Source organism: Pteronotus mesoamericanus, unplaced genomic scaffold (assembly GCF_021234165.1).
Source record: "Pteronotus mesoamericanus isolate MK-2021 breed Mesoamerican mustached bat unplaced genomic scaffold, CSHL_Meso_final contig_24, whole genome shotgun sequence".
In the NCBI taxonomy this organism is placed as follows: Eukaryota; Metazoa; Chordata; class Mammalia; order Chiroptera; family Mormoopidae; genus Pteronotus; species Pteronotus mesoamericanus.
In genome coordinates, this window is record NW_026555100.1 from 16,427,846 (window position 1) to 16,449,574 (window position 21,729).

The 21,729-nt window shown below is 39.0% G+C and overlaps 1 pseudogene; it reads right to left on the bottom strand.

Moving 5' to 3' along the window:
- Nucleotides 1-227: 227 nt before the first annotated feature.
- The window catches only part of LOC129069714 (prolyl 4-hydroxylase subunit alpha-1-like), a 33,910-nt pseudogene continuing 12,408 nt past the window's right edge, over nt 228-21,729 (bottom strand).

The following is a 21,729-nucleotide window of genomic DNA, read 5'->3' on the forward strand; positions in this document are numbered from 1 at the left end:
AACTTTAAAGTTTTGTACGTACAATGTGCTGATTTGGTGTTACTTTTAAAAGGAAAAAAACCCACAAAGTTAATAATTATCCACAGATGAAACATGGGGTGAGGTCCATAACTGAGTCAGTCATGGAGTGGTGTGCTAGTCCATGGTAAATTCTTGAAAGTTAGGACTGGGAACTGTGTGTATCAGACACATCTGAGTACAAAAGGAGAGGAAGAGAGGCCTACTTGTCATTCCAGTTCTGACAAGGTACATGGTCTCGAATTTCTTGTCCATGTTCCTGGAGCCATTGATTGGATACCCATGTTTCCAACTAGCACTGGGCATTGCCACATGCCATGTACTATAATCTCCTCCACTGGCAAATAGGTTATACCAGAAAACAGCAGTTCCCCTTTTGGGCCAAACACTAGTTCCTGCTTCAGGAAATACAGTGGCTCCTCCTGCTAATACATCACTCATATGAAACAGCCATGTAGCAGTTCTATTTCCTGTTCCCAGCTCTTTGAAAGCATCTGGCTTGTCTTTCTGTGCAAAATCAAAACAGGATTCATACTGTCTCCCACTCCATAATTTGCTACCTGTAATTCCTCTGCTGTGGAAACATCGAATCCATTTAGGTCTCGTGTTCTCATATTAGTTCAAGACACCACAGGGTTTTTATAACCAGAGAGCCAGGCCCTCTTAGATACTCTGCACTGTGCTGTGGTCAACTTTAAAATCTCAGGGGCATGAACTATAGCTTGCCTCAGCCTTGGTTTTGCTAGATCCTTGACAATGTCAATTTCTGCAACAGAAATAATATCATGGAAGCGAATAAAACAAGGCTTGTCCCACTCATCCTCCGGTTTGGCTGGAGCCAGAATAAATTTAGAATTCCAGTTTCCATCAGGGGAGCGGCAAAAGAGTTTTTTCTGTCTCCAAGAAGTCACTTTGATACCCTCCCCGCGGCACAGCATTTCAGACTCCTGTCTCTGGCAGCCGGTCCGCGGCAACCCCTTTTTTCTTTCATGTGGTTTTCTGATCAGATTGGTTATCAGAAGCAGACTTGTTGGCATCTAGCCATTATATACTCAAAATATTTTAAGTTACCATTAGCTCTCTGATGTTCAGGATCCAGTTCAGGAAGCTTCTTTGTGAGTAAAAGTGCCTTATTGAGGTCTCCTTGTTGGTAACCCGCATAGTTCAAATCACCTAGAACAGAGACTCTGTCTGAAGTAGAAGCCTCCCTTCCTCCTGCTGCTTCAATGCTCGTTCCGTCCACAGTCCTGTATGGTAGTAATCTGCTTCTGTGCAGGCCACTTTGCCCAACTCAAAACGATCCTCAACTGTCAGAAAAGGTTTCTGACCCTTTGAAATGGTGTCTGTGTCCAAATTGTAGGTGTCCTGGAGATGGAACAGGGCTTTGGCTGCCCTGGAAGCTGATCTTCATCATTAGGGAAGCACTGTGTCTGAATTGCTAGATTAGAGATAAAGCAATCTGACACATCCTTAAGGGCTAGATTCTCCAACTCACTCCACTCAGAGTTCAGACGTTTCACTAACTTGAATGCATTTACAGGGCGCCCAGCAAATCCTTCTGGATCTCTTGTCACTGTGCTAGTTAGGCGATCTAACTTCTCTGCCCATTTTTTTTTTTTATTTGTTCTAATTTGTCGTCTTCTGCCCTTAGTACAGTCTTTCAGGGGAGTCACCAGATCTTTCTCTGTATAAAATCCAATCAGTCATTTGACCAATTGAAGTAAAAAAGCCTGAATGGGCCAAAAACTGGGGGAAGTAGAACCCCTACAATTAAATCACACCGGATCACTTTGGAAGTCTTAATTCCACAGTTTCACACCCCTGGGAAGCAGGAGGGGCGCGCCTTCTCCGTCTCCTGCCGTCTGCACCGCGGCAGGCTGCCTCCCCTCCCCGTTAGCCCTCCAGCAGCGCAGCTGGGCTGCAGGAGGAGCCAATAAGCCCCCTCCCCCCCCACCGCCCTCCACCAATCTCATATTCTGTGTAGTCCCAGATAAGACACTTAATCCTTTTAAAGTCTTTTTCTTCATCTGATAAAACAATTAGGGTGAAGAGATCTAAAACATAAGCTTGTTATGAGTACTTGTTCTAGGTGCCGAGACTAGTAAATTTACATCTCAGCTTGCCCTGCGGCTAAGCCACGAGTAGCAGTCCTTTCCACCACCCCCTGCTCGAGTATTTGCAGGGATGGGAGCTCATTAATTCTTTGGATAGCCATTGCCCCATTTGGGAGTTTGAATCTATTCATTCTGTCTTTATTCAGTAAGTGAGTGGTTGAGCTCCTTCTCAGTGCCGGGCACTGTGCTAGAAAGCTTTTCTTTATATTGACTCCTGAGTCCATAGCCCTGTAACTTCTATTCTTGGGGTTTCCTTCAGGTTCCCCCACAGCAGCCCTTGGGCTAAGTGAGGCATGACTTCCATGTTTTTTTTCTTCCAAGAAGTATCTTCTGCCCCCTTACTTTCCTGTTCACCAGCATCAAGTTACAGTTCAATGTTTAACTTTTCTTAAAATATGGCCCTGAAATTCTGGTCCATCTGTTGTTTGGCTCCTGCAGAGTCCCCTAAGATTCTCACTCTCTCTGATTGGCACTGTCTTCCTGGCATGATGCATCCAAAGACTGCATTCGCTTTCAGCCACTTTAGATGGTTGTTGTGAATTTTTAATGCCTACACAAATGTCTGGAGTGAGTCGTGCAAGAGCTCTGTGGAACAGGCTGTGCTGGAAGGCGCAGTGTTCCAGGTAAGGGGAAGGAACAGCATGTGCTAAGAAAGGAAATTCTGAGCACAGGGTGCTGAGGAGGAGGATGCACCCTGACCCCAGCCTAGGTGTGACTAGTAAAGATTACGCACTGTGTGATAACAGAGTCTCTGCAGTGTCCTGGTAGCAGTGTCTGTTGTTCTGTTTAAATGCATCACAGTGTTTGTGGGTTGAGATTGATTATATTGCTACGACACCAAAACCCAGAAACAACCAAAGAAGAAACTAGGTAAATTAGACTTACGAAAATTAAAAACTTTGGAGCTTCAAGGGACATCATCAAAAAAGTGAAAAGACAATCTATTGGGGTGAGATATATTTGCAAATCGTTGGGCAAAGAGTCAATGTATATTTACAAAACTGTGCAATCATTACCATTATCTGATTCCAGGACATTTTCATCCCTCCAAAAATAGAAACCCCAGCCCATTAGCAATCACTCCCTGCTTCCAGTCCTTGTCAGCTACTAATCTACTTTCCATCTCTTTGGATTTGCGAATTCTGCACATTTCATATAGATGGAACAATAAAATATGTGCTCTTTTGTGTCTGGTTTCTTTCACCTAGCATAATGTTTCAAGGTTCACCCATGTTGAAACATATATCAGAGCTCTATACCTTCTAATGGCTGAATCATATTCCATCATAAGGATATATCACATTCTGCCAATCCATCCATCAGCTGATGAATGTTTTGTCTGTTTTCACTTTTTGGCTATTATAAATAATGCTGCTATGGACATTTGTGTACAAGTTTTTGTGTGGAAGTACACTTCTAGTTTTCTTGGGAATGTACCAAAGAGTGGAATTGCTGGTTCATATGGTAACTCTGTTATACTTGTTGAGGAATTGCCAAACTGTTGTCCAAAGTGCCGTACAATTCAACATTTCAACCAGTGATGTGTGAGAGTTCCATTTTCTCTGTATCCTTGTCAACACTTGTTTTGTATGTCCTTTTGAATATAGCCACCCAGAGGGTACAAAACGGTATCTCACTGTGGTTTTGATTTTATCATTTTTTCCCTCATAGCTAATGTTGGGCATCTTTCATGTGCTTGTTGGCCATTTGTAAATGTTCTTTAAAGAACTATCCATTGAGATTCTTTGCTTATTTTTAAATGGGTCATTTATCTCTTTATTATAGAGTTGTAAGAATTATTTTTTTTACACATTCTAGAATTTATACCAAGGAAGACTTTTTGAGGAAGACTTCCATGGTAATTAGAGTTCACCCAAAGAAAAGATTTTGTAAGGAAAGAAAATGTGGTAGAAGTAAGCAAAAAAAAAAAAAAAAAGGAAGACAAAACTGACCTTGTTTCTCAATACAACAATTATAGTTTTATTTTTGTTGTTGTTGTTTTTGAGTTTTGCTTTGATAGGTGGAACATTATTTCCAATAAAAGACATAATTTGTATCAAACCAGCAGGAAAATAAAATTTATTTACAGACTTTCCAACATGAACACTCCAACAGTCAACATAAAAAGCAAATATCAACCCATGGTCCTATAATGTCTTTAATACCAGAAAACAATATATTAAAATCAAAATCTTTAGCAGATCATTGTGTACTTCTGTGAAAGCCTTTTGTTTCCTGTGCTATTCCAGTTGTCACTATTATAATAATACAGTTCTCAGGGAAGAGATTGAACTGTAGGAGTAGGTACAGAATTCAGGTAATAACAAGCCTCCTTTCAGTGAGGTTAAACCATATAGTTCATTGCCTCATGAACTCCCTTGGTTCTTTCCATGAGGTATTTTCTCAGAGGTTTACATGAAATACTTAGGGAAAAAAAGTAAACATGTTTAAAAGTTCACATGAAGTAGAAATTTTTACATTAATTGAAAATGAAACATCGATGAATTTTCAGTTACTTAAAGAATGCATAGTAAGAAATTTAACAGGCCAAAGTCATTTCAGATGTATAAATTCTGATATCACTTGACCTGAGCTGCAAAACGAATGTGCTGTACTATGTAATGAGAAGTTGAGTCCTCGGGGGTGGTGGCTGGTGGTGATGGTCCTTTCCTTAGGCTTTCAAGTCTGGTTGTCTTCTCTGAATATTCCACAGGGTGGCAGTGCAGGAAAGCCTTATACTATTAAAAATTCTATTCAAGGTGAATGTTCTGGTACCACATATAGGGCCTGCCAAAGAATGTAAGGTGCCCTATTTACAAAAAACTGTTTTCTGAACTAAGAGTCAATGAAAGCCTAGATTAGAATTTTTCAAGTAAAATGCAAGATAGAAGATGATTTACATTACAACATTTTTGGCTTTATTTTGTTTTTGTTTTTGTTTTTGTTTTAAACTCACAGTAGTCTTTACATAGTGAGTTCATGGATATTGTTCAACATGTGATTTGACTTACACAACACATTCCAGTAATTCTGTAGTGCAGTAATTAGACTGAACTGCTTCCAAATAATGCAAATATGGGCTGTGATGTCAAATAAATGAAAATAAAATTTTGAAAACTTAAGAGGTCTTACATGTACCTATATATTGCGTTGAAATCAGGATGGATATTCACAAATAAGGGTAAAACTATATTTAATCAAGAAATATGAGAGATACCATGGCCAGTGTGTCTTAGTTGGTTGGGCATCATCCCACAAAGTGAAAGGTCACTGGTTCCATTCTTGGTCAGGGCACGTGCCTGGGTTGTGGGTTCAGTCCCCAGTTGGGGCACATACAAGAGGCACCCAATTGATGTTTCTCTCTCACATCAGTATTTCTCTCCCTCTCTTTTTCCCTCCCTTCCCCTCCCTCTAAAATAAATAAACTCTTTTAAAAAAGAAATATGAGAGAGAAATTTTTTAAAGTGCAGTTGGTATAAAATTACACTTAATTTTGTATACTGATGTTGGATAGCTTTTTATATGCTTGTTGGCCATCTGTATGACTTTTTTGAAGACATGTCCTCTGCCCATTTTTTAATGGGATTGTTTTATTTATTTTTTTAATTGAATTGTATGAGTTCCTTGTATATTTTGGATATCACCCCCAATCAGATATATCATTTGTGAATATATTCTCTTATTTAATAGGTTGTCCTTTTATTTTGTTGGTTTCCTTCATTGTGCAAATGCCTTTTAGTTTGATGAAGTTGCATTTTTTTAAAAAATGATTTTGTTTCCCTTGTTCAATGGGACATATCCAAAAAGATATTACTCAGAGTAATGTCAAATAGTTTACTACCCATGTTTTCTTCTAGGAGTTTATGGTTTCAGGCTTACATTTAATCAATTTTTAAACTACTTCTTTATCCTCACCCAAGGAATTTTTTCATTGCTTTTAGAGAGGAGGGAAGGAGGTATGGAAGTAGGGAGAGAGAGAGAGATGTAAGAGAGAAACATTGATTGGTTCCCTCTCATAGGCTCCCTGGCTGGGGATCAAACCCACAACCTAGGTATGTGCCCTGACCGGAAGTCAAACCCACATCCTTTCTGTGTATAGGATGACACTCCAAGCAACTGAGCCACACTGGCCAGAGCTTTTATCTGTTTTGAGGTTTGTTTGTCTTTTATGGTGAAAGGGAATGCTTCAGTTTCTTGGGGTTTTTTTTGTATGTATCTGTCCAATTTTCTCAGCACCTCTTTTTGAAGGGACTATTATTTCTACATTGTATATTCTTACCTCCTTTGTCATAGATTAGTTGGCCATAAAAACACAGGTTTATTTCTGGGCTTCTCTTTTATTCCATTGATTAATGTGTCTGTTTTTGTTCTAATACCGTACTATTTTGATTATTATAGCTTTGTAGTATAGTTGAAATCAGGGAGTATGATACCTCAAGATGTGTTCTTCTTTCTCAAGATTGCTTTGCCTATTTGGGGTCTTTTGTGGTTCCATATAAATTTTAGGATTATTTATTCTAGTTCTGAGAAAACTGTCACTGGTATTTTAATAGGGATTGCATTGACTCTGTCGATTGCTTTGGGTAGTATGGTAATTTTAACCATATTAAGTTTTCCAGTCCATGAACATCATATATCCTTCCATTTATTTGTGTTGTCTTTGTCTTTGAGTACTCAGAGTACTTCCACCTCCATGATTAAATTTATTTCTAGGTATTATGTTATTTTTGATTCAATTGTACATTTTTCAAAAATTTCTCTTGATTGTTCATTATTAATATTTAGGAACACAGTGGATTTCTGTATATTAATTTTGTATCCTGATACTTTAGTGATTTTTTTAAATTAACTATATTAATTTTTGGTAGATTGTTTTGGATTTTCTGTATATAGTACCATGTCATTTCTAGATAGTGACAATTTTACCTCTTTCTTTCCAACTTGGACGTCTTTTTTTTAACTTGTCTGATTACTGTAACTAGGACTTCCAGTACTGTATTGAATTATAGCAGTGAAATGGGCATTCTTGCCTTGTTCCTGACCTTAGAGGAAGAGGTGTCAGCTTTCATCATTGAGCACGGTGTTAGCTGTGGGCTTGTCATAAAAAGTCTTTATCAAGTTGAGGTAAATTCCTTCTGTACCCACTTTGTTGAGGATTTTTATCATAAATAGATGTGGAATTTTGTCAAATGCTTTTTTTTATGCATCTATTGAGATAGTCATATGATTTTTATCTTTGGTTTTATAGATGTGATGAGTCACAGTAATTGTTTTGCAGATGTTATACCACCCTTGCATCCTCGGTTAAATCTCCATTGTGTATAATCATTGTAGTGTACTGTTAAATTTGCTTTGCTACTATATTGTTGAGAATTTTGGCATCTGTATTCATTAGGGATATTGACCTGCACTTCTCTATTATTGTAGTGTCTTTTTCTGGTTTTGGTATCAGGGTAATACTTGCCTTGTTAGAATGAGTTTGGAGAAATGAGTTCCCTCCTCTTCAGTTTTTTTGGAATATCTGAAAGAATAGGTAATAATTACTCTCTAACTATTTGGTTGAATTCACCTCTGAAGCCATCTGGTCTTGAGCTTTTTTGTGTTGTTGGGGGCAGGAGTGTGTGTGTGTGTGTGTGTTTGTGTGTGTACTGCTTCAATTTCAATGCTAATAATTGATCCGTTCAGATTCTCTGTTTTTCCCTAGTTCAGTTTTAGAAGATTGTATGTTTCTAGAAGTTTATCCATCTTTTAGATTGTCCAATTTGTTGGCATGTAATTCATATTATTATTCAATGAGCCTTTTTATTTCTGGTATTTCTGTGGTATTGGTTGTAATCTCTCCTCTTTCATTTCTAATTTCTTTTTTCTTTTTTCTTTTTTTTTTTTTTTGCTTGATGAGTCTTGCCAAGGCTAAATTTTAAGTCTTGTGAAAAGGTGAATTTATCTTTTCATAGATTCAGGTCTTAGTTTAATTGATTTTTTTCTATTGTTTTTCTGCCTTCTATATTGTTTATTTTCACTCTGATTTCTATTTTGTTCTTCTGCTTCAGGATTGGTTTGTTCCTCTTTTTCTAGTTTCTTTAGATATAAATTTAGATTGTTTATTTGTGATTTTTCCAGTTTCTTGGGGTAGGCCTGTATAGCTATGAAATTTCTTCTTATAACTTCTCTCTCTTGTTGTATTCCTTAAATTTTGTAAGGTTGCCTTCAATTGTCTCAAGGAAGTTTTTGATTTCCTGTCTGATTTCTTCTTTAATCCATTGGTTGTTTAGAAGCATGTTGTTTACTCTACATGTATTTGTTTTTTTTTCCAGTTTTATTTCTGTATGACTTCTAGTTTCATGCCATTCTGGTCAGAAAATATGTTTCATATAACATCAGTCTTTGTGAATGTATTGAGGCTTGTTTTGTGGCCTAGTTATGTGACCTGTCCTGAAAAATGTCCCATGTGCATATGAGAAAAATGTGTAATAGCATGTTTTGGATGCAATGCTCTATGAATGTCTGTTAACTAAGATGACATTTAAGGTCGTTATTTCCATATTATTTTTTTTGTCTGGATGAGCTATCCATTGAGGTAAGTAGGAGAATTTTTCTCCTACTAGCATTGTATTACTGTTAATCTCTACATCTGGATCCATTAATATTTGCATTATATATATGTGGGCTCCTATGTTAGAAACATAGATTATTTATAGTTGTTATATCTTCTTCTTGGGTTGACCCTTTTAAAATTAAGTAATGTCCTTCTTTTTCTCTTTTTACATTCTTTGTTTCAAAGTCTATTTTGTCTCATATGAGCATTGTTACCTCCACTTTCTTTTTGTTTCTATTTACGTGGACTGTCTTCTCCCATCCCTTCACTTTTAGTCTGTGTGTCTTTCAATCTAAAATGGGTCTCTTGTAAGAAACATATAGATGGATTATGCTTTCTTTTATCTATTATGCTACCCTATGTCTTTTGATTGGAGCAGTTAGCCCATTTACATTTAAAGTGTTTATTGTAGAAGAAGAAGAAACCAGAAAAAAATACCATTCGATATAGCAAGAAGTAAAATAAAGTACCTAGGCATAAATTTAACCAAAGATGTAAAAGACCTGTACGCAGAAAACTATACAACATTGAAAAAAGAAATTAGGGAAGACACAAATAAATGGAAGCATATACCGTGCTCATGGATTGGAAGAATTAATATCATCAAAATGTCCATACTACCCAAAGCAATTTATAGATTCAATGCAATCCCTATTAAGATACCAATGACATATTTCACAGAAATAGAACAGACATTTCAAAAACTTATATGGAACCATAAACAACCCCGAATAGCCTCAGCAATTTTGAGAAAGAAACACAAAGTAGGAGGGATCACAATACTGGACATCAAACTCTACTACAAAGCCACTATACTCAAAACAATCTGGTACTGGCACAAGAACAGACCCATAGACCAGTGGAACAGAATAGAAAGCCCAGAAATAAGCCCAGGTCTCTATGGGCATCTAATATTTGACAAAGGGGGCAGAAGCATAAAATGGAGCCATAATAGCCTCTTCAACAAATGGTGTTGGGAGAGCTGGACGGCTACGTGCAAAAAATTGAACTTGGATCATCAGCTGACACCATACACAAAAATAAACTCAAGATGGACAAAAGACTTACATATAAGTCGCAACACCATCAAAGTCCTAGAGGAGAACATTGGCAGGAAACTCTCAGATATCCCACGCAGCAATTTTTTCACTGATGTGTCTCCTAAAGCAAGGGACATAAAGGGAAGAATAAACAAGTGGGACCTCATCAAAATAAGAAGCTTCTGCATGGCAAAAGAAAACATCAGCAAAATGAAAAGGGAGCCAACCCTATGGGAAAATATATTCGCTAATGATACATCGGATAGAGGTTTGATCTCCAAGATATACAAAGAACTCACTCGACTCTACTCCAAGAAGACAAACGATCCAATCAAAAAATGGGCAAAGGACCTGGGCAGACGCTTTTCCAAGGAGGAGATACAGAGGGCCCAGAGGCATTTGAAAGGATGCTCAGCATCACTAGCCATCAGAGAAATGCAGATCAAAACCACCATGAGGTACCACCTCACACCGGTCAGAATGGCCATCATAAATAGATCAACAAACAACAGGTGCTGGCGAGGCTTTGGAGAAAAGGGAACCCTAGTCCACTGTTGGTGGGAATGCAGTCTGGCACAGCCACTGTGGAAAGCAGTGTGGAATTTCCTCAAAAAGCTGAAAATGGAACTGCCTTTTGATCCAGTGATTCCCCTGCTGGGACTATACCCTAAGAACACCAAAACGCCAATACAAAAGAACCTATGCACCCCAATGTTCATAGCAGCACAATTGACAATAGCCAAGTGTTGGAAGCAACCTCAATGCCCATCAGTAGATGATTGGATCAAAAAGTTATGGTACATATACACAATGGAATACTACACAGCAGAAAGAAAAAAAGAACTACTAAATGTCGCGACAGCATGGATGGAACTAGAGAGCATTATGCTAAGCAAAATAAGCCAGGGGGCGAAAGACAAATACCATATGATCTCACCTATAAGTGGAACCTAACCAACAATACAAAGATGCAAGGAAAATAAGACTAGCAACACTGAAGGGAAAAGAAATCAACAGAGACAAGAGGGAAGGGGGGGGGCAGGGAAAGGGAAGGGAAGGGGAAAGTCAAGGAACATATAGCAAGGACTCATAGACAAAACCAAAGGGGAAGAGCTGAGGGAGGGAAGGAGGGAGGGGGCAAGAGAAAGTGGTGGGGGGTAGGCAGAGACAAATGTATTTGAAAAAATAAATTAAAATTAAATTTAAAAAAAGTGTTTATTGTTATGTTCTTATTGCCATTTTGTTCATTGTTTTTTGGTTGTTTTTGTTGTTCTTTGTCCCTTTCTTCTTCTTCTTCTTGCTTTGATCTCTTTCCTTTCAATTTGTTGGTTTTCTTTATTGTTTTGAGTGGGTTTTTTTCTTTTTTGCTGTATTTTTATATGTTTTTGGTTTATGTTTACTATGAGATTCATCTCTATCTATAGTAGTTCATATTAAGCTGATAGGCATTTAAATTCAATTGCATTATAAATATACTACATTTTTACTCCCCCTTCCACTCTGTTTTTGACTTCATGTTTTATATCTCTTTGTTTCGTGTATCCCCTGATTACTTATTGTAGTTATAATTAATTCCACTTCTGTCTTTTTACCTTCATACTAGCTTTTGATGTGGTTGACTCGCTGTTGTTATTACATACTTGCCTTTACCAGCAAGATTATTTTCTTTCCTGTATTTTATTATTTCTGGTTGTGCCCTTTTATTTTCTGCAAACACACACACACAAAGACCTTTTAATATTTCTTGTAAGGCAATTTAGTGGTTGTGAATTCTTTTCATTTTTGCTTGTTTGGGAAATTCTTTATTTCTCCTTCATTTATGAACAGTAACCTTGCTGGATATAGTATTTGAGGCTGTAGATTTCTTTCTTTCAGCACCATAAATATTTGCTGCCACTTCCTTATGGCCTGTAAAGTTGCTTGTGAGAAACCAGCTGATAGCCATAGGAGTTTCCCTTGTATATGATTTTTTTCCCCCATTTTGGTGCCTTTAACGATGTTTCTTTATTCTTAACTTTTGTCATTTTAATTACAATATGTCTTGGTGTGGGTCTCTTTGGGTTTATCTTGTTTGGAACTCTCTGCGCTTCCTCAACCTGGATGTCCGTTTCCTTCTCATATTAGAAAAATTGTCAGCCAGTATTTCTTCAAGCATTCTTCCTGCTTCTTTCTCTCCTCCTCCTCCTGGAATCCCTATAATGCAAACAGTAGTGTACTTGATTTCCTGGAGATCTCTTATTCTGTCCTCACTTTTTAAAATTCTCTTTTATTTTACTATGCTTATTGGGTAATTGTCACTGTTTTATCTTCCAGGTTGCTAATTCACTCTTCTGTATTAACTAAATTATTGTCAATTTTTTTCTAATGTATCCTTCATTTCAGTTTTTAATTCTTCATCTTTGATTGGTTCTTTTTTACATTTTCTATCTATTTGTTAAAGTGCTGTTTGAGTTTCTGTATTCTACTCTCAAGTCTGTTGAGCACCTTTATGACCATTCCTTTGCATTATTTACCAGGCAAATCACTTATATCTGTTTTATTAGGGGGTTGTTTTTTTTTGGGGGGGTCCTTCATTTGGGGCATATTTTTCTGTATCCCCATTTTGTCTGACTTTCTGTGTTTGTTCCTCTGAGTTTTATGCAATAGCATTCTCTCCCAGTCTTGAAAAAAGTGGTCTCTGTGTAGACTATGTGTCAAATAGTTTTGGCAGGCCAGCTGTCATCAGGGCAGGCGCACTCTGTGTTTGGTGTGTCCTCTGACCTGAAGGAGAGGATCCTGGGTGGACCAGCCTGGCGGGTGCCTGCTTCCTTGCCTTTCTAATCTGGATGGGGCTGCCTGGTGTAGAGGCCCTATTGCTTTAACTCTGTGTTGTCAGGTTAGGGTCTGGGTGGGATCTGCTCTGAGTGTTTGAGTCTGAAAGCCCAACTAGCTCCACCATTTCTCTGGGTGGGCCGCCTACGAATGCTCACAGCTGCACTTTGCTAGTTCTTCACCCTTTCCAGATGGGCCAGCTGTGCCCAGGCACACAGCTGTACCCCATTCGCTCCTCATGGGTCAGCCCTGAGTGTGAGGACCACAGAGTTTTGCTAACTCTGCACCTTTTTTTCAAGTGGGGCAGCCCACGTGTATGTGCAGTAGTGCCCCACTATCTCCACACTTTTCCTGTTAAGGGAAACCCTGCAGGAAGGTCCCATGGCATTTTGCTAGTATCATACTCTTTTCAGGCAGGGGAGCTCCACACAGGTACACAGTGGTACCCCATGTGTCCCCACTTTCTCTGAACAGGGTAGCCCTGCCGGTGAGTACTGCAGCATTTTGCTATCTGTGCATTTTCTCCAGGCCCGGAAGCCCCACACGTAGCCCAGTGGGTACTCAAACAATACTCTGTAACACCCACATAATCAGTCTCTGGGTGGAGGTACCCCTTATGTGCATGCTATGATGCCCTCCTATTTCTGCCAGATCCAGCTCTAGTAGGGGTAGCTGGGGATGTGCTACAGTGCCCTGCAGGTCGGTCAGAGAACCTGGATGGAGTTTCTGCCAGCTATCACTGTGCAAGGGGAACTTAAACAATGACACTACTCATTCCTTTAGTCCTGGGTCATTCCCTTATCTCCTAAAGTGCTCTCCTGGTTCCTCTGCCTTCTCTATGTGGTCTCTCTCTCTGTTGCTTCTTGCACAGAAGCTGTTCAATTGGCTCACAGATATCTCTCAGGAGGAATTGCTCTAAACATAGGTGTACATTCAAGATGTTCTCGGGTGGGGGTGTACTCAGCATTTGCCTAAGCCACCATGTTGGACACCTCCAACAGAGTGTTTTTGATATTCCATAGAGATTTTGAATTTTTAACCAAGACCTTCCTTATTGTACGTAGCTTTAAAGATATGTTTATTTGCTTGTATTATCTATTTCCCTCACTTTTATGACACATTTGACTTTAAGTTAATGGATGATAAATGTAATCAGTATTTGTGAATTTCTACAAAACCTGTTTGATAAATGTCAAGTATTGAAAGTTTTATCAGCTGGGACAATACCTAGTTAGAGAGTTTCAGAATTGGTCTTCATGTGCAAATCCTGCTGGTGGTAGGATTAGACAGGGAGAGCAGTGCTCAGCTGCATTTGATGTACGCGTGTACTCTGGATTTGGAAACAGATCAAGAACCTGGGTGTGTTCTGAGTGACTATATCTGTGCTATATTAATAATATTTTCCTAAAACAGCCTGTAAGCATAATCAAGTAATTTCAAGCCTTTTTTCTATTTCCTGATCCCTTCTCTGCCCTCCACCTCCCACCTACGTTACTATCCCCAGGTTACTTAAGGGTTAGTTTCCACTATTTATATTTCCATTTTCAGTGTTCTTTTTCATTTGCCTTTTTTTATATTTCTCTTTTTATCTATAATTTATTGATGTTCAGGCTATGTTTGGTATTGGAAATGTGACATGTTTGTTTTTAGATTTAGTTAAGATTTATGGTAAACTTTAGTTTTCACCTCAAAATTAAGTGGAATGTCAGAGATTTTCCATGTCCCATCTGCCCCCCCGCCACACACACAACCTTTCGAGTGGGACACGCCTTGGCGTTGGTTTCGGTTGTCATTCTCACGCTGTTCCAAGGGGAGCTCCGTCTCCATGGCCACCCACTGGCTGAAGCTGGAAAAAGGGGCATTTTTTATGGCAGAGTTACCTGACACAGGAAATATTCAACTTGTTCATAAAGCTCTAATGCTTCACTTTTTTTAAATGACTCCTTTTGATGCTGGCGGAGCCATGCTGGGGATAATTTCACTTGGTGAGAACTTGCTTCCACTCTCCTCATTCCTTTAGAATCCTAGAATGATGCTGATGAACATTTTATTCCCAGACCCATGCAGGGCCTCCTCGCAGCTCTTGACCTTAATGTATAAGTTGTAATTTTTGGTCTCATGCTTGTTCAGCTTTTTTGAATGTGCTCACAGTGTTTTAAATGTTGTCCATTTTCATTAGTTTGTCATTGCTATTTGAGAAGGGAGATACCACACTCTTCCATGTCTAATCAATTCCTGGAATTATGAAGGAATAAAATAGATGTCTGAGTGAAGGTTACAATGAAGGTGGTTAACTTTTTAATGTGTTAGCAGATGGTCTACTCTCAGTGTGACCCTGAATCAAAGGAGGGCCCTGGAACTATTGGTTATAGCACATTAGATCCTGTTGGCTTCGTAACCTTCAGAGAATGCCTTTGAGACAAATGAAAGTTAATACAAAATACCTTATAGACCAGCTCTCTCCTGGGCATCTCTCTCCTTAACTCTCAAGACCCTGATATAAAGGGAGAGGAAAGCTGGCTGACGAAAACTAGCGTTCATTTGTTAACAGCAAGTGTTAAGCTAATTCACCATCTGTGAACGACTGCAGCCCTAGAGCACCACCCTGAGGAACAGTTGGTCTGCCCTTCTGACCCTTAGGCCTACTTGATGTGAGGTTATGAATATTCACTTTGTGTACAGCCATCAGAACAGAGTTCATTGATCCCCTCTTTACCCATATTCTAGACTTAGAATGGTCTGAATTTTTACTTCAGTCCATGAGATAGATAGGATAGAGTATGGCACAGAGAAAGTTTGTGATCCAGGTGGTGTAGAAAAGAGGCTAACAGGCAGGGACACAGGCTAACAGGGTAGGAATAAGTCAGAAGGGCAGGGACACAGGAAGAATCATTTAGCCCAAATGGTGTGGCTCCATTGGTTGGGCATCATCCTGCAAAGCGAAAAGGTTGCTAGTTCTTTTCCTGGTCAGAGCACTTGTCTGGATTGTGAGTACGATCCCCAGTCAGAGTGCATAAAAGAGGGAACCAATTGCTATTTCTGTCTCATGAGATGTTTCTCTCCTTCTCTTTCTCCCTCCCTTACCTTCTCTCTAAAAATAAATAAAATATCTTAATAAATAATCATTCGGAAGTATATGGTTTGATGCCAGACACTTTTGTGTTTTCATATTCTAGAATTTACATTTTAATGATACTTGTAAAACAGTGTAACATTTGTTATGTTCTAGATCAATTCTTTACATGCATTAGCTCATTTAATCCTCAAAACAACCCTATAAAGCACCCATTTTTTTCCCCTGGGTATATAGGTGGGAAAACCAAGGTTCGGAGAGGATTTTCTTTAGCCTGGGGTTCACAGCTAGGATGTAGTAGAGTTAGAATTCAAATCAAAATCTTTGATTCCAAACTTATGATTTTGAGTTATAAAAGATGTTCTTGAAATAGAACTGATTTTTCTAGAAAATATGGTAATACGAGTTTATTATTTTTCTTTTAGTTCCTCCAAGTTGATTGACTATATTCCATCCTAATAAGAAAAGTCTCTGGGAAAAAGAAAAACATGTCTAAGTTTGGGCTGTTATAATGAAGTCACTTAGACTGGGTGACTTATAAACAACAAAAAATTATTTCTCACACTGCTGGAGCCTGAAAGTCTGAGATCAGAGTGCCAGCATGGCTGCATTTTGCTGGGGCTCTTTTCGAGGTTGCAGACTGCCACCTTGTCCTGATATCCATGGTATCCTCATATGGCAGAGCAGAAAGTAGCTAGGTCTCTAGCGGCTTCTTATAAGGGCACTAATCCCATTCATGAGCACTCCACCTTTATGACCTAATTACCATACCTCCCAAAGGCCCCACCTCGGGATGCCATCACATTGGGGATTAGATTTCAGTATATGAATTGGAAGGGACACAACAAAACAATAATAATACCTATAACTGGGATGACTGTACGCATGGATTGGCTGGGGCAAACTAAAATAGATATTTACATCTATTGTCCTGGTGTACTTATTGGTAGCACCCCCATTTACTCTCAGTAGTGTCCCAATTTTGACAACAGATTACAGTCACCGTATATATAAAACTTCCTTTCTCCCAGAATAGATCTGAGAGGAGAACAGAATGGTCAGTCTGGAGTCCCTGAGAAGATGGCTAGCTGTCTTTCTTGCTTTCCCGTGGACCGCCTGTGCTATCTGCTCCAGTCTTTAGAAGAATGGCAACTTTCGGTCTTTGGACTGTCCTGAGTCTAGATGATATGCACTGCAGATCAATGAATTCTCAGGTGGTATTTCCTCACACTCCTGTATCTAAACATCTTCGTTCTTCTCCCTTCCTGCTTTTCCTGGCAATTAGCCTCTGGCAGTGTCAAAACTTTGTGTTCAGACCTCAAAACCCATCGGCCATTGACCAATCAAGGGTGCTAGTCAGATGCATTGGTCAGGAAAACTTGAAATTATAGCTCTTCTAATGAACACTATATCCTTATGGACCTGATAAGATACTCAAGTAAAATTTCCAAAAATACAACTTCATATGATTACTAATGACTTGTGCATAAATAGATCTCGAACCACATAGAATAAAAAAATACCCTTACTAGTCTCCACAGACAAGTAGGATTGGCAGTCTCCAAACTTTTGCTTTGCCTTTGAGAAAAAGTATGAGGATCAAAGTACTGTTTTTTTTTTTTAAATTTTCACTTCATCTCACATTTTAACTCAAAAGTACTAAAATATTAAAAAATGTATATTATTAATATCATATTGCCATATGTTCTGGTTTTTCAAAGAAATTTTGCATCCATTACCTTATTTGATCCTCTAACACTCCTGTGATTAAGGGAGAGCAGTAAATTTGTTTGTTTTATAGAGGATGCACTTGAGCTAGGGAGAAGCTAAGTAACTTCTATCAGTTGCAAGTAAAGCCCAGGCCAAAACCGGCAACTGTCCTCCCAAACCAAGGCTCTTCCACAAAACCAAAGTCTTGAGTGTTCATTTCCATTTCATCAGCACATTAACTCAAAAGTTTAAAAATCATGCTCACTTTGATTATATTCACTTTGGAATGAGTGCACCCTTTGCTATTTGGAGTGATTTTCCCTCTTTCCCCACACCCCGTCTTTCCCTCAATTCAACATTTCATTGATAAGTCTCTTTCACCTCCTCTCGTACTTTCTCCTAGTGTTTGAGAGCAGCAGATAGGAATATAAGTTGCTTGGAAAAGGGAAAAAACACCTTAAGTTTCAATGTTTGCACCTGACTCAATGATTGTCAATTAGTTAAATCTGATAGACCACGAAGATTCAGGATCATAACTTCAAAACCACATGGCTTCATATTTGAAGATAGGGGCCCTGTAATCTTGGTAATTTTTGGCAGTGGAATTATAGACAGATTTCAATACTGAACTTCTGGACTGCCAAATGCATTAGTTGTTAAGTCCTTAATATTATCCCGTAAAACATGTAGAAGTCTCCACCTAAAAGTCAGTGCTTGTTCCTGGGATTGATTAGGAACTGGTATTGAATTGCTTTTCTCACAACATGGAAGGCACGTTAGGACATGTCTTTCCCCTTTCACATAGCGAAAACTGCCTGGTAGAGGTTCTTTGCAAGCAAATGGGGTTTCCAAAATGACATAGCCTATTCTGTGGCTATGGAAACTAGGTTGGGAACCACCCAGGTCTTCCTGGTGGATGTAGAAAGGAGAGAATAGTATTGATTTGTTCAGGGAAACTCAGCATGTCTCATTTCCAGGCCCTTCTTAAGTCACAGGATGTGATTTCAGTGCTGATGGAGTTCGTGGAAGCAAGTGTCCTGTGACATTGCCAGGAAGTCCATGTTCTCAGGGTTGTAGTGTCATTTTTACAACTTTGGTGTCACTGGAAATGATGTCACCGTATAGTGGTGAGGCAATCAAGTCACTTAAAAATTAACTATGAGAAGCAAGGAAACTGGAGAGCAGCTTATTTTGGGAATGTTTAAGATAAATGGTACCTGTGTCTTGGTACTGAGCCACTAACGCAAGTCTCAGCACCCGGTGAGTGATGAGTTGTGTTTACAGAAGCTAATCATATTTCAAATGCATGCTGAGCACGGCATTAAGGAATGGCTCAGCACTCAGAATTTGATAGAACTGTACTCCTCATGCTTGGTTGTGTTTCAGACAGCCTCATTGTTTGAAGTTCATTTTTTTGATATGCTGGCTTAATTCAGTAATGGTCCAAAAAGAATTTAGAGGGGCTTTATAAACAGCTATCAAGAGTTCATTGCCTGGGCTCACTACATGAACGTGCAATTCAGTTAACCATTTAGAATTGGATTTTGGAGGAAATAAAGCAGGTGGAAGAAGACATAGCTGGTTGCTGCTTGTGAGGGCTCTCAGTCCGGAGAGGACGTATCAGTGCTGGCTGCCTTCTGAGCTGAGTGCTGGCTGCCACTAAAGAAAGAAAAGCAATGGTGCCTGGGACAGCTGAGGCCTAAGATCCTCACTGGTAACCACATTGCCTGACTGTTTATGCAAATATGTTCTTCATGAAAGAATTTGGGTGACGCTAACTTTTTCTCTGCACTTGCGGAAGTTCTTGGTTCTCATCTGGTTCTACATCTAAGCCACTAACCAATTTAGTGACCTTGGAAAAATCACTTTGCTTCTCTGGGCATGAAGATTAGATGTCATTAATATTTTTCCACCCTTTTCTTTTATTAATCCATGAACCCTTTTAAAATCATTAAATTTTCATTCCCATGCTGTTTTTTTTTAAGTCACAAAATGCCCTTGGTGAGTACAATCAAAACAGCACCATGTTGAGCATGTTCTTTTGAAAGATATTTGACAGACTCAATTCTAACATGCCATTACTTTCACTTCCCAAATCTGAACTCCAGAGGTTTCTGAGGGCTCTGAAACCTTACATTCTGTGTCATCATAGTCATACAAAAGTGCTCTTAAATAACAACCTTGTGGTTTTCTCTTATCTCTATGGTTTTGTCAGCAAGACTGGCAGGGAAGCTCACTTCACTGTTTACTTTATTCTGGATGTGAACTGCCCTAGGCTTTCCCATCAGATGCCCACAGAAGAACAGGCAGGGTCTGAATCTGTCTGTCTCTTTCTCAATGCCTTTCAGTAGTTAATTTATTCTAAAAAGAAATGTTTTGTGGCAGCTTCTTTGACAATCTCTGATTGCTTACTTGATTTAGATCTAGCATGTTGTTGACCTGGTTGCCTACATTGGAATATTGGGGATGAATATAAATACTGCCCTGAGTATGGGGTTATTCTCAGAACAACCTTCAGCAAATGCTCTGTTAGTTTTTCATGAGTTAATACATTTTCTATCAGTATTTTTCCAGCCTGGCTGTATGAAATGGTAGAGCTTGACAAAAACTCCAAGCATCAGATTCAACTCTCTCCTTTTTACAGATTAGAGAACTGAGACTCCAAATTCCCTACAACTGAACTTCTCTGGGAATGTCACTGTGATTTTGCTTTAAACTGTGGCTTCTCCCTTAACATGGTTATATGACACCTACGGTTTTTCACAGGTACTATTCCTATCAGCTGTTCTTTACACATTGGCTCCCTTCATAAACGTAGAACTTGGGTGGCCTAATTAAAGAGTTGACGTTTGCTTTGCTAAAAGCTTCTAAAGCTATAAATAAGTAATAGTGGGAAGTTGCTTGATGGCCTTTCAGTTGAAATAATAATCTCTTGGATTGCTGGAGTTTCTTACAAGAGCTAAAAGCACCTCTTATATATGACCACATTTACCAGCATCTTCCACATCCTTGTGGAGTCATGCGGACAGATTTGACCATCTTGATGATTCAACAAAACTTTAAACAAGGCTTTATTAAATGACCCACTATGTGTCCTGCCCATAAATTAAACTTATTAGGATTAAAAATTTTTTAAAGTACAGTCTTGTCTTTTGACTAGTTTTCATAATAAGATGTACCCTATAAGACAAGAAAGAAAACATCAGGAGGCTTTGTATGGTCACTAAATTGTGAAAAGGAGAAGGCAATAATGTCACAACTGGAGGTAGCAGCTTAATATAGGGGCACAACAGCCGTGGGAGCAAGTGGGATGGAATCTAGACTTCTCCTAAAGCAAGGTGATAGGAGAGAAGAAAGAGGCCTGTGAGAGGTAGAAAGGCATCTGTGATACAGAGGGTTTATTGGTCACCCTGGAAGCAGGAAGCAAGGGGAGACCAGGCAGACAGTTAGAGAATGTGTTAGGCCGCCAAGTTTAAAATGCAAATCAACTAAAGAGAAAGGAAATTAGTTTAAAATTGGTATACATTTGAGTACCACTTCAAGCTTTTTCAAAGGATTTTTACTTGGCTAGATACTCTCTAAGATTTGTTCCTAGTCCAGCAAAAGAACCCACTCTTTTAGTATTTTTTTATTCTTTTTTTCCTCCTCACAGAGCTGAAAGATAGATAAGGTGACTAGGATTGTACCCATTTTTACAGATGGGAAAACTGAGGCTCAGAGAACACAAGGGGCTTTCTCAAGGTCACACAGTAGTAAAGACTAAACAAACCTAATGTCTCCTGATACTCTGGTAACTCATGTTCATTATTCTGTTTCCTCTTCTTCCCCATTTGTTACCTTTAAGCCTATTCAAACTGAAGCCCCAGACCCAGTTTTGCGTATGTGTGCGTGTGCGTGTGTATGCGCGCGTGTGTTTTGGTGACTCATGTCAGTCATTGCCTTGTATGTCAGAGGGGCCCACCTTAACCTCACTCTTGTTTCAAGATCTGTGTGCTATGTATATTTTAACCAAGGCAACAGCTTACATCAGGAACAGTAACTTAAATTTACAGAGTATAACCCTGTTGTTAGGGTTGGTTATTTAAGCAAGGGTTTCAGCCAAGATTAAAGGCATGTGTTGAAGAACACAGTGTTGAATGAACATAGCTCCCAGAGGTGAAATTAGAAGCAGAACCCTTCCTACTTATACTCTCACCTCTACTATTAACATGACCTTGACAACTATGACTCATCCACTCATCCTTCAAGATTCAGTTCAGACCCTGTCTCCCCTGAAGTTTCAGTCCTGAACTGCATCTCTTTCCTATCTCTAGTTGGCATACGGGCTCCTCTTTTGGGGCAATATATCCCTTTGTGCACAATGTTCTG